The sequence below is a fragment of the Schistocerca piceifrons genome, chromosome X (assembly GCF_021461385.2).
Source record: "Schistocerca piceifrons isolate TAMUIC-IGC-003096 chromosome X, iqSchPice1.1, whole genome shotgun sequence".
NCBI lineage: Eukaryota > Metazoa > Arthropoda > Insecta > Orthoptera > Acrididae > Schistocerca > Schistocerca piceifrons.
This window is the reverse complement of record NC_060149.1, coordinates 523,530,994-523,544,568: the sequence shown is the minus strand read 5'-3', so window position 1 is coordinate 523,544,568 and position 13,575 is coordinate 523,530,994. Positions and strand designations below refer to the sequence as shown.

Sequence of the window (13,575 nt, the reverse complement as noted above, 5' to 3'; positions counted from 1 at the left end):
GCTGACTGGTGTAAGGGGAACAGCGGAGTAGTAGGTGATTTACATCTCCCGCTTCTGAAGTGTGATCTTCGCAGTATGTAGAAGTAGAGATGTGCAGGATAACAACTGGGTCCACTTCGCGTTCTTATTATTGAACTTTTATGTCTTGGTGTACTTTTTAACTATGAATGCCATGGTTTTTTTTTTAGAAATAAATATTGGACTCCTTACAAAGTGTTGTCCTCACGTTACCTGAGAGGTTTCCCAGAATCTGTACAATTCATTCAGCGCCCCTTTAGTTACAGTGACTACGAAATCTGTATGAGGTAGACGTAAAAAACAAAATATTGCTTCCGCGGTAGAACTCTTTTTTTAACCGATCATCCATTTCGTTCTCCGTGATTCCGGAATGTCATTGGAGCCACAAACATTGCACGCTTTGGGATTTTTCGGATACACTGATAGGTTAGTTCCTGTACATCGAAGAAATAATTTTTCACGTTCTAGGACTGATGTACAAGTTTTTCGAGAGCACTCCTGTGAGCTGTTCCAACATTCCTCTTATTGTCTTACTTTTGCCAAAAAAAAATTATGCTTATAGATACAGTATGTTACTTTTATATTTAATACTGAAACATTAATTGTTACATGAACCTTAATCTCAGCTTTTTGCTTCTATTTTAATAAATATAGTTGTTCATTGTGACTTTGACAGAGTATGTTCAATACGTTATTGATTCTAATTCTTTTCATTTTTTATTCTCATTAATTCATTAAATTATACACAAGTAGTAGAAGCTTATACAATTCATTAATAAACCTTAAGTAATGTGTTATTACTTTTAACCTTCCATTACAACTAGGCCGTATGTGTTCCAAGATAGGTCGTCAGAGGACATGTGGTAATTTTCTGCAAGCTACAGCTATGTATCAGTGTCCAAATGGTAAAGAGAACTCTGCTAATGCTTTGCAGAATTCTTATAATTAGAACAATCGGCTTTATGTTTCGCTGTCTTCAAGTTTCATTGTTAGCCCTCTTCTCCGCTCCATATTGCGGCATTGAATTATTTGACGCCTGCAGGTATAAAATACAAAGAACAGATTGACAAGACGAGTGCTGTTGCATCTAGCAGGACATATCGTGCGAATGAATTGCACCCATGTATTGGTGTTTCCCACGCCACAAACGGTGCCCATATTGACCACCTGTGACGTGAGTTCAAAACTTGGAGAGATACTCCATCCACTATTGTTTCTCTACTTTCTGTACGTCTTGTAGTTTTTGCGCAGAGCTAATTACAGATGATCCCCTATGTGCCATCTCTTCCGCGTTGGAAAAGGAAACAGCTGGAAATACATTTTCCATTTTGTTCATTTTGACTGCGACATTAATTAAAATAAACATACATTAAGGTCTTTCATTCTGAAAAAAATGGCAATGAACGGGCTAACTCGAAAATTTCTGTAAAATGCTATTTTTTAGTACTAGTTACCATAGAAGTTTCCCTGGTAGGACCCGCAGCAGTCTCTGCCTACGAATTTATAGATCCCAAATATGGCCCTGCATAGAGTCGATAGCTTTACTTTTAGCATCTGCCATCAGCTATTCGTACAGCCACACGATCCAGTCATTTATGCGACCACCGCCTATGTTCGACTTCAACATGCAATACACAACCGGCCAGGGTGGCCGTGCGGTTCTAGGCGCTACAGTCTGGAACCGCGCGACCGCTACGGTCGCAGGTTCGAATCCTTCCTCGGGCATGGATGTGTGTGATGTCCTTAGGTTAGTTAGGTTGAAGTAGTTCTAAGTTCTATGGGGCTCATGACCTCAGAAGTTAAGTCCCATAGTGCTCAGAGCCATTTGAACCATTTTGCAATACACACTCACGGCCGCAGGGGCAGCACTAGAATTGGTGGACATATAAAGCGTGTGAGGGGACGCGGACGACAGTGCAGTCGTTGTCGCAATGCGAAAATGGAGCCATGTATCTGACGTCCGGTGTTGTAACTGCGACCGGAACGGTCGCGGGGTTGACGTGACGGAAAGCGCGGCGGGACCCGCGGCCCGCGAACGACAACACAAACGGAAGAGCACGGACACGACCAACGAAGGACGAAACAAACAACAACAAAGACGAAACAACAGAGTCAGGAGAAAACCTAACTAGACAACCACGTCCAATCGTAAACTGAACACGAAAGTAAATACGCTTTCTAAGGCGAGGCGATATGTCCAGAGACGTACGCAAGATTAGATTGACTGGCTGAGCGAGAGGCAGGCGCTTAAATCCATGATCGAGGGCGCCGCTATTGGCCGCAGGGACCACGTGTTCCACTGTGGCGCCCTCACACTAAAAGCGGGCCAGGAGGCGCGCGCCGCCACAGCTTATGGCGCGATGGTGCAGAAACCTCTAGGTGTCTTCGACGTCCATATCGTCTGACGCGGATTCAGATTCCGCGGCGCGCGGTACCAAATCCGGCAACGGCCTTGCCGCAGTGGATACACCGGTTCCCGCCAGATCACCGAAGTTAAGCGCTGTCGGGCGTGGCCGGCACTTGGATGGGTGAGCATCCGGGCGACCATGCGCTGTTGCCATTTTCGGTGCGCACACAGCCTCGTGATGCCAATTGAGGAGCTACTCGACTGAACAATAGCGGCTTCGGTCAAAGAAAACCATCATAACGACCGGGAGACCGGTGTCCTGACCACATCTCCCTCGATCCGCGTCCTCAGCTGAGGATGACACGGCGGTTGGATGGTCCCGATGGGCCACTTCTGGCCTGAAGACGGAGTACTTATCTGACGTCCAACTGGGCATGATAGTAGGCCAAAGCTGGAAGCATTTCCGAAACGGATAAGTCTGTAAACTGTTTGCGTGGCGCCGTGGTTAAAATACGAGGTGCATTCAAGTTCTAAGGCCTCCGATTTTTTTTCTCCAGACTGGAAAGAGATGGAAACATGCGCATTGTTTTAAAATGAGGCTGCGTTCATTGTCAATACGTCCCAGAGATGGCAGCACCGTACGGCAGATGGAATGTTACCGCCAGCGGCGAGAATGAGAACTGTTTTAAATACTTAAAATGGCGACGTTTTCCTTACTTGAACAGCATGCAATCATTCGTTTTCTGAATTTGCGTGGTGTGAAACAAATTGAAATTCATCGACAGTTGAAGGAGACATGTCGTGATGGAGTTATGGATGTGTCGATAGTGCGTTCGTGGGAGCGACAATTTAATGAAGGCAGAACATCGTGTGACAACAAACCGAAACAACCTCGGGCTCGCACAAGCCGGTCTGACGACATCATCGAGAAAGTGGAGAGAATTGTTTTGGGGGATCGCCGAATGACTGTTGAACAGATCGCCTCCAGAGTTGGCATTTCTGTGGGTTCTGTGCACACAATCCTGCATGACGACCTGAAAATGCGAAAAGTGTCATCCAGGTGGGTGCCACGAATGCTGACGGACGACCACAAGCCCGTGTGGCATGTTGCCAAGCAATGTTGACGTGCAACGACAGCATGAATGGGACTTTCTTTTCGTTGGTTGTGACAATGGATGAGACGTGGATGCCATTTTTCAATCCAGAAACAAAGCGCCAGTCAGCTCAATGGAAGCACACAGATTCACCACCACCAAAAAAATTTCGGGTAACTGCCAGTGCTGAAAAAATGATGGTGTCCATGTTCTGGGACAGCGAGGGCGTAATCCTTACCCATTGCGTTCCAAAGCGCACTACGGTAACAGGTGCATCCTACGAAAATGTTTTGAAGAACAAATTCCTTCCTGCACTGCAACAAAAACGTCTGGGAAGGGCTGCGCGTGTGCTGTTTCACCAAGACAACGCACCCGCACATCGAGCTAACATTACGCAACAGTTTCTTCGTAGTAACAACTTTGAAGTGATTCCTCATGCTCCCTACTCACCTGACCTGGCTCCTAGTGACTTTTGGCTTTTTCCAACAATGAAAGACATTCTCCGTGGCCGCACATTCACCAGCCGTGCTGCTATTGCCTCAGCGATTTTCCAGTGGTCAAAACAGACTCCTAAAGAAGCCTTCGCCGCTGCCATGGAATCATGGCGTCAGCGTTGTGAAAAATGTGTACGTCTGCAGGGCGATTACGTCGAGAAGTACGCCAGTTTCATCGATTTCGGGTGAGTAGTTAATTAGAAAGAAAATCGGAGGCCTTAGAACTTGAATGCACCTCGTATACTGCGCATAGCAAAGTGGGGACATCAAAAACCGGCGCGGAGGGAACTGTGGTGCACAACAGGCCACAGATGACAAGGGTGACCGACGGCTGCAGACGTCTGTACAGGCTAACAGATGTGCAACTGTTGAGCAACCCTACCGCCCTGATGAACCAAGGAGCAACCAACAGTGTCTCCTCAACGACCGTTCAACGTAAATGGCTGTGTATGGGCCTCTGCAGCTGGTGCCTGGTTTGTGCACCCGTGCTGACTGCTGTTCATCGACGACGAAGGCTGCAATTTGTACGTCAGAAGCGTAACTGGACGTCCACAGAGTGGCAAAAGGTGGCCTTTTCAGATGAATCGCGTTTTATGCTCCATCGACGTAGAACTTCTAAAAGCAAGCCCTCTGCAACCATCGCCGGAAGGGTCCAGGCCGGAGGAGAGAGCGTTGTGGTATGGGGAACGATTTCGTAACAATCTCGTCGGTCTGGAGGGCACAGCGGATCAACACAAGTATGCATCTATCCTTGAGGGATCATGTCCACCCCTATCTGCAGTTTGTTTTTTTCTCAGCACAATGGCGTCTACCAGCAGGGCGTTGCGGTGTACGAGCGTAGTTTGAAGAGCAACAGGATGAGTTTACCGTACTTCCCTGGCTAACAAACGCCCGGGAACTAAACCCGGTCGAGAATCTATGGGACGTCCTCGATCGGGCTGTTTACGCCACGGATCCTCAACCAAGAAACCTAGCATCAATGGCCAAGGCACTGGAGTCGGTATGGTTCCACATCCCTGCCGATATCTTCCAGTAGCTCCCTGACTCTCTTCCTGCACATCTCGCAGCGATCCGCGCTGCAAAAGGTCGTTATATACGAGGGTTGGAACTTAAATAGTGGCAACTATTTATTCACAACCGATACAAAAGAGTTACATGGTTCAAATGGCTCTAAGCACTATGGGACTTAAAATCTGAGGTCATCAGTCCCCTAGACTTAGAACTACTTAAACCTAACTAACCTAAGGACATCACACACATTCATGGCCGAGGCAGGATTCGATCCTGCAACCGTAGCAGCAACGCGGTTCCAGACTGAAGCGCCTAGAACCGCTCAACCACAACGACCGGCGGAGTTACATGTTTGCACCTGTTACTGTCCTTCAAAGTGGCCACCAGCGTTGTGTAGACCCCGTTGCCAGCGATGTAGAAGGCGTAGTACACCGGTAGCAGAGCCTGTTCTATTGATGCGAATGGAGCGGTCCACTGCCTGTCGAATCTCTGGAACAGTTCTGAAGCGAATGTCACGAAGTGATTCCTTCATCTTCGGAATCAGATAAAAGTCACAAGGACTTAAGTCCGGGGAGTATGGTGGATAGTGCAGAACTTCCCAGTCCCATCGACCGAACAGAGCAGCTACAGCTTGCGCTGTATGCGCCCGCGCAATGTCGTGCAAAATGATGGGTGGGTTGCGCAGAAAGTGTCGCCGGTTTTCTTCGCAAAGCCTGTCGCAGGTGATGCTCCAAAAACGAACAGTAATACTGTGCACTGACGGTCTGCCGTGAAGGAACGTAATGCGTTAGGATAACACCATCACAGTGGTACACGAGACTCGCCATAACTTTAGACCGCTCCGTTCGCACCATCAACAGAACAGGCTCTGCTAACGGTATATTACGCCTTCCACATCGCTGGCAACGGGTTCTACACAACGCTGGAAACTACTTTGAAGGACAGTAACAGGTGCAAACATGTAACTCTTTTGTATCGGTTGTGAATAAATAGTTGCAACTATTTAAGTTCCAACGCTCGTACTTTTCATTAATATCTCAAGAAAAAAAGTTACGTAATTTTTCTCTGTTTGTTTGCAGGTACATGTCTACAGCCCTGGTACACATTGAAATCTCCACGCCACAGTAGCACAGCACGTCGCTAGAGGAACCAAATGAAAATGGCGCGACCCATTAACAAAATGGAGTACGTACGATGAGTGGTGTTAAAGTTTTAATTATCCCCTCGAGATGGTAATTAAGAGTCGGTGATTACTCATCTCATGTTGTCGCGTCACTTCAAATCGGTCTGGGCGCACACCGTATTTACCCGATGTGATTGTTTCCAGTGACTGATCACCAACCGTGTAATTAAAGAGCAATGTATCTCTCTCCCTATTTACGGGCTATACGCTACATACGTTAATGCTGAGTGTCAGCTGCCATTTCCAGCACGAGAAGTCGATCCTCCGCAGGCCTCCCTACATTTCATGGCGTTGTGACCTTTTTATATGCAACATAAATTCACGAGCAACTCACAGAGATTCTGACGTTAGTGTGCAGAAAATCAACCTGGTGATAATGTCACAGCAGAGTACCTGGCGATGAAATGACGAAAATCCTCTAAATAACAGTACGTCGGTGGTGGTGGTGGTGGTTAGTGTTTAACGCCCCGTCGACAACGAGGTCACTAGAGACGGAGCGCAAACTCGGGTTAGGGAAGGACTGGGAAGGAAATCGGCCGTGCCCTTTCAAAGGAACCATCTCGGCATTCGCCTGAAACGATTTAGGGAAATCACGGAAAACCTAAATCAGGATGGCCGGAGACGGGATTGAACCGTCGTCCTCCCGAATGCGAGTCCAGTGTGCTAACCACTGCGCCACCTCGCTCGGTCAGTATGTCGGAAACGCGTCATTGTCGAGGTACGGCCAATCAGTGTCGAGCGTGCAGAAGTGAGTACATTTACATTAACTTGTCCCAGCTAACACCTGCTGTGTTAAAGAGCGCAGTTACTAATTAAATTTGCTGCAAAGAGTGGTTTCTGCTGAACAGTCAAAATGGTTCAAATGGCTCTGAGTACTATGGGACTCAACTGCTGAGGTCATTAGTCCCCTAGAACTTAGAACTAGTTAAACCTAACTAACCTAAGGACATCACAAACATCCATGCCCGAGGCAGGATTCGAACCTGCGACCGTAGCGGTCTTGCGGTTCCAGACTGCAGCGCCTTTAACCGCACGGCCACTTCGGCCGGCTGAACAGTCAAAGCTAGATAGCTTTTGAATTCCTGTCCGCGCTGGTTATGTTAGACACGAATTTTCTTCCGTCTCTAATGACCTCGATGTCGACGGGACGTTAAACCTAATCTTCCTTTTTTTGCAAATTTTCCGCTGTGTTTACTGGGCAAAGCTTGGCTATTAAACCAACTACGCTAAAAGTACCTTAAAGCCATTAATCTGTGAAGGTAATAAGCTGCACTGCAGTAAAATAGTCGACATGTGATACTGTAAGGTGTAGTATCATTAATAATGAAATCGGAGGGTTACTTGTTTTAAAATGTTGTTATTCTTTCCTGCCACCAAGTACAGTTGGTTAATAGTGTAAATTAAGACAATGCTGCAATAGGAAACGGAACTTAAATTTTGCATGACTCTTTGGTTAAACGTTTGAGCGGAGCGAAAACCGGACTCCCTAGATATTACATAATGTATTATTGCCAGATAATTTTTATAGCCAAATGAAGAGTGGGAAATGGACAAATGGAATATCAAATTCGCTAACTTGAGATCTTGTTTTGGAAAAAAAAGGTTGTAAGTAATCATGTTAAGTAAGAAAAACTTAATTAGGGATTTGCTACTAGTTATGTAAATGCAGTGTCAAAAAAGTCATCTCTTGTTCGTAAAAAGTTACATTTGTTTATTAATTGTAGATTTCTTTTTTCACAAAACTTTTTCCAACACGTAGAGGGGTGGGTGCAGCAACCAGTAACATACGACGAAGGAAGAAACGGTTTTCGTTGCAGCGTTGTAATTATTATTTTTTTTTACCAATGACGCGTTTCGCCTGATTCAGGCATTTTTAGATTGGCTGATATTAGATGATGTTAGGCACATGGTATATCGAGCATACAAAACGTGTTAGCAGATAATTGCCCTCGTCAAATATTTCCGACCTATGGTTATGTGGAAAATTTCGCTCTGCTCCGACTTTCTCCACTCTGCATACAGCGTGCGTAGCCCACGAGATTTGCGGCAGATGACTGTGTATGACTGTGGCACACGTCATGTTGTTATTTGTTCAATTGTATTAACACTTTTATCAAATGACATATTGAAGCTAGAACAATTTCTTTTAGTGGAACAGTATACTTCTCTTACGGCATTCGATGGCTCTTGAAACGATGTTCATTTTACGTTGGAACATTTAGGTGGGTTACCATAAGAACCGTTACTTTTCCCCCCGGAGTTACGAACATAGTTTCTTCATCTACATCTACATTTATACTCCGCAAGCCACCCAACGGTGTGTGGTGGAGGACACTTAACATGCCACTGTCATTACCTCCCTTTCCTGTTCCAGTCGTGTATGGTTCGCGGGAAGAACGACTGCCGGAAAGCCTCTGTGCGCGCTCGAATCCCTCTAATTTTACATTCGTGATCTCCTCGGGAGGTATAAGTGGGGGAAAGCAATATGTTCGATACCTCATCCAGAAACGCACAGTCTCGAAACCTGGACAGCAAGCTACACCGCGATGCAGAGCGCCTCTCTTGCAGAGTCTGCCACTTGAGTTTGCTAAATATCTCCGTAACGATATCACTCTCACCAAATACCCCTGTGACGAAACGCGCCGCTCTTCTTTGGATCTTCTCTATCTCCTCTGTCAACACGACCTGGTACGGATCCCACACTGATGAGCAATACTCAAGTATAGGTCGAGCGAGTGTTTTGTAAGCCACTTCCTTTGTTGATGGACTACATTTTCTAAGAACTCTCCCAATGAATCTCAACCTGGCACCCGCCTTACCAACAATTAATATTATATGATCATTCCACTTCAAATCGTTCCGTACGCATACTCCCAGATATTTTACAGAAGTAGCTGCTACCAGTGTTTGTTCCGCTATCATATAATCATACAATAAAGGATCCTTCTTTCGCAATACATTACATTTGTCTATGTTAAGGGTCAGTTGCCACTCCCTGCACCAACTGCCTATCCGCTGCAGATCTTCCTGCATTTCGCTGCAATTTTCTAATGCTGCAACTTCTCTGTATACTACAGCATCATCCGCGAAAAGCCGCATGGAACTTCCGACACTATCTACTATGTCATTTATATATATCGTGAAAAGCAATGGTCCCGTAACACTCCCCTGTGGCACACCAGAAGTTACTTTAACGTCTGTAGACGTCTCTCCATTGAGAACAACATGCTGTGTTCTGTTTGCTAAAAACTCTTCAATCCAGCCTCACAACTGGTCAGATATTCCGTAGGCTCTTACTTTGTTTATCAGGCGACAGTGCGGAACTACATCGAACGCTTTCCGGAAGTCAAGGAAAATGGCATCTACCTGGGAGCCTGTATCTAATATTTTCTGGGTCTCATGAACAAATAAAGCGAATTGGGTCTCACACGATCGCTGTTTCCGGAATCCATGTTGATTCCTATAGAGAAGATTCTGGGTTTCCAGAAATGACATGATACGCGAGCAAAATACATGTTCTAAAATCCTACAACAGATCGATGTCAGAGATATAGGCCTATAGTTTTGCGTATCTGCTCGAGGACCCTTCTTGAAAACTGGGACTACCTGTGCTATTTTCTAATCATTTGGAACCTTCCGTTCCTCTAGAGACTTGCGGACCACGGCTGTTGGAAGGGGAGCAAGTTCTTTCGCGTACTCTGTGTAGAATCGAATTGGTATCCCGTCAGGTCCAGTGGACTTTCCTCTGTTGAGTGATTTCAGTTGCTTTTCTATTCCTTGGACACTTATTTCGATGTCAGCCATTTTTTCGTTCGTGCCATTTAGTTGTTTCCCAGAAAGCTGCAGCAACTAGTTGTAATTTTTTAAGAAGACTATTATTTTTCTGTCAGGTTGCTGCTGCATTTAAATCAATCGTGTACAAATCAACTGTAGTCAATTTCCTATCAATTTCAGTGAAACAGCTAGGAACATTCAAAGTGTTAGGGGTTAATGCAACATGCTGTACGTAATTGGCTGTATGCAGCTGCATGAAATGTATACGCAGTTGCGAATACGAATGACCATCAGCTGTATAAGGGAACGACGATGAAAATTTATGCCAGACCGGGACCCGAACCCAGATTTCCCGCTTTACGCGAGCGGTCGCCTTAACCGCTTTTTTTGTTTTTTTTTTTTTTTTTTTTATTTATTCGTGACTGTTCATTGTGTTTGATAGGGTCGGACGTCACATGACACACGTCCAAGTTCATCGTTGATTCTTTCACTCAAACTCTTTTTTAATTTTATTACAGAGGGCAGCCAGCCTTTTGCCCGCACACAATGAGCTACCGTGCCAGCAGCTTTGGCTCTCCAGACACGCCTCACTGCCAGAGGCAAACTTTCAAATGTCGTCGTTCCTGCGTCACAGCCTGTACTCGTACACACATTATGTAATTCCCGTACAGAGGAGGACATTTTAATTGAAAGTCGCTGCCTGATACAGGCGGGTAAATACCATATTGCGGTGCCTATGCTGTTAAAAAGAACGATGCATTTCTCTTTCGAAGCATGACTGAAAGAACATTGCATCGCTCTTCTCAACAGCACAGGCACTGCAATATCGTATTGTATTCAAATGGGAGTTCTAGTGGCGTAATGTTCGTTTCAGCGAGATGTCCAAAAGAGTACCCATTTTACTGATTGCAGAACTCAGTGTGCTTTCTAAACGACCTACGGACGAGATATAAAGTTGCTGGTGTCACGAAGCGACAAACCAAGAGGAAACACGGTTTATCTTCGCAGTCTCGGCGTATCTTTATGCTGCATATGACGACGCAGCCTGGTGTAAGAGCCTCTCTTGCCGGTGTTTACATCGCCGCAGTTGTTCCGGCCGCCTTGCCTCTTAGATACTTTTGTGAAAAATTTCAACGCCATCATTAACAAGCGTAGTAAAACTGAATTGAGTTTTGCAAGAAATGCTGAATACCGTTGAAAAAGAGCACTATTCCATTTACTCGCAAATAAACGTATTTTCCTCAAAATCTCGGTTGATACAAGAGTTAGGGAGGCAAGCACCAAACTAATACAAAGTACTCTTGCAGTAACTCTTATTTCTTTAGTCTGGACTACTTTAATAAACTAATTCCGTAGTAATATACTCTTTTAATAACAGTTGGAAAGCTCATAATATCGAGTCAGCGTAATTTATGCTATAAAGGGTTATCAAAATTTAAAGAAGCTAAGTGCTCTTGTATTAATAATAAGATCGGTCTATTATGAAAAATAAACACGTTATTAGTTTGTGAATCTACCGTTCAGTCCTTAACCCCACCATTTGTAGCTACCACCGTCTATTATTGATGAGTGACACGTGTTAACTTAAGAGGCATCTTACGCATCATATACATTTTTTTTTATCCGCTTGAGATACGGGCTAACAGCAACGTGGGGGTAGCCAAGGACAATTTAGGGTGAAAAAAAATGTTCGAAACACATATCAGAAAGTGGAAAAGAGGAGTCTGCTGAAATAATGAAAAAGTATGTACCTACTATTGAATCTTAAAAAAAAAAAAAAAAAAAAAAAAGACATAATGTCTACATGCTAAAACGGAAGAATGATGCTTGGGAAAAAAAATGCACGGTTAATAAATGCAAAAGCTCTTACACAGAGATCACAACAGCAGAATTAAGTAATTTGGAAAGACGTGAAAGCGAAAGCAAGGGAAATAAAAGCCAAATTTAGTTGAGGACAATTCCAAACTGGCAGTGAAGTCGCTGAGACGAAGATAGACGAATAAGCCAAATGTTTTTTGGTATGGTCCCACAAAATTTTAAGGAGGAAACTGGAGTTAACGGGAACGACACAATAGAAGATAATGTGGTCCTTTCAAGCAACATCGATGCTGAAGGTTTATTACTTTTGAATTCATTATGGGAGTGACAGTGATCAATCTGTTACAAATATTTACTATTAAAGTCAGTCTTGATAACGATTTATTTATTAAGGTGACCGGTTTCGACTAGTGCTGTGGTCATCTTCAGACCATTGAGTAGGAACCTCTTTCTGCTGGAGAATCACTACTGTAGTGATTCTCCAGCAGAAAGAGGTTCCTACTCAATGGTCCGAAGATGACCACAGCAGTGGTCGAAACCGGTCACCTTAATAAATAAATCGTGATCAAGACTGATTTTAATAGTAAATAGATGCTGAAGGTGATTACCCTATAGTCGTGATCCGCGGATTACGTTCTCTGGTGGGAGCTTTATCAGCAGACGCGCCCTTGAAAAGAGTCAGAGAACACAAAGCTCTAGAGAAGAACAGGGAGTTGTTCGAAAAAGCAGGCGAGTTTCATTCGATAAAAATGCATTTAGTGCCAGAGGAATATAACTGAAAACTGTTATTAATTGAGAGACAAAGAGAAATCATGGAAGAAGAGCGTAACCTCAAAATAGGGGTTATGAATAAGTTCAAGAGCGAAATGGAGCAAACTTCAAGTTCCGGTTCTTCCGGCTATGTGTTCGAGAAATTTAGGTTTTTGTATAGAAATAGGAATATGTTTTATAGCATAACACATATTTTATTTGCTTGATATTTTTTCCAGTGGTGAGGCCTACTATGTTTTTGCTTTCCACAAGATATAATATTTGTGTTCATTATTTCAGCAGCAGTACATTTAATTTTTCTAATTGCCACATTCTAAAATTTATTTTTATTAGCAAAATTATAAAACTAGACATCTTATTTTTCTTAGAAATAATGAAAACATTGTTATTTTATAACTTTATGTACTGAAGTAAGAAATAAAATGAAAATGTTGATTCCCTAATTGCAAAACAAAAAGTAAGAGAGACAGAGAGAGAGAAAGTAAAAAGAGAGAGAAACCAAATTACAATATTATACATAAATAAAATGGGTCACATTTCACAGCAGCGGCAACGATCCAGTGACACATATTCATTTAAGGAGGAAAAGTCATTACATTAACACGTCATTTTACTAGAAAATTAAATTTTAATTAAAATAAATAAATATGATAGACCTTCTGACAGTTCGGCCTGCAGTATCGTTTCTGGCTAGGTGTCCTCGATGGTCTAGTGGTAAGGGGTCTGGAACGTTACAGCGCCCATCCCCGGCCGGCGCTGGAATTTTCAGGCTTCCGAACCCTAGCCTCCACCTCTGCCCTGGCATGTGGCGCATGCCGGGAACCCCCGTGGGGTCCGAGTTCAGATCCCACGTGGAGCTCGCTCCTACACTACAGACTACACCTGATTAGCCGGCACGGTAACTCAGCGTGTTCGGTCAGAGGGTTATCTGCCTTCTGTAATAAAAAAACTGAGGTAATGGATCAACAACGAACGGAATCGGGTGTCTTGCGACGTCCGCCACAAGCAGATGCAACGAACGAAAATGAACAAAATCAGGAAAAAAAAATACATACTGGTCGATGT

The 13,575-nt window shown here is 44.1% G+C and overlaps 1 pseudogene; it reads left to right on the top strand.

The window, feature by feature from the left end:
- Positions 1-2,460: 2,460 nt before the first annotated feature.
- Positions 2,461-2,578, top strand: LOC124723406 (annotated as a pseudogene).
- The last annotated feature ends 10,997 nt before the right edge of the window (positions 2,579-13,575 follow it).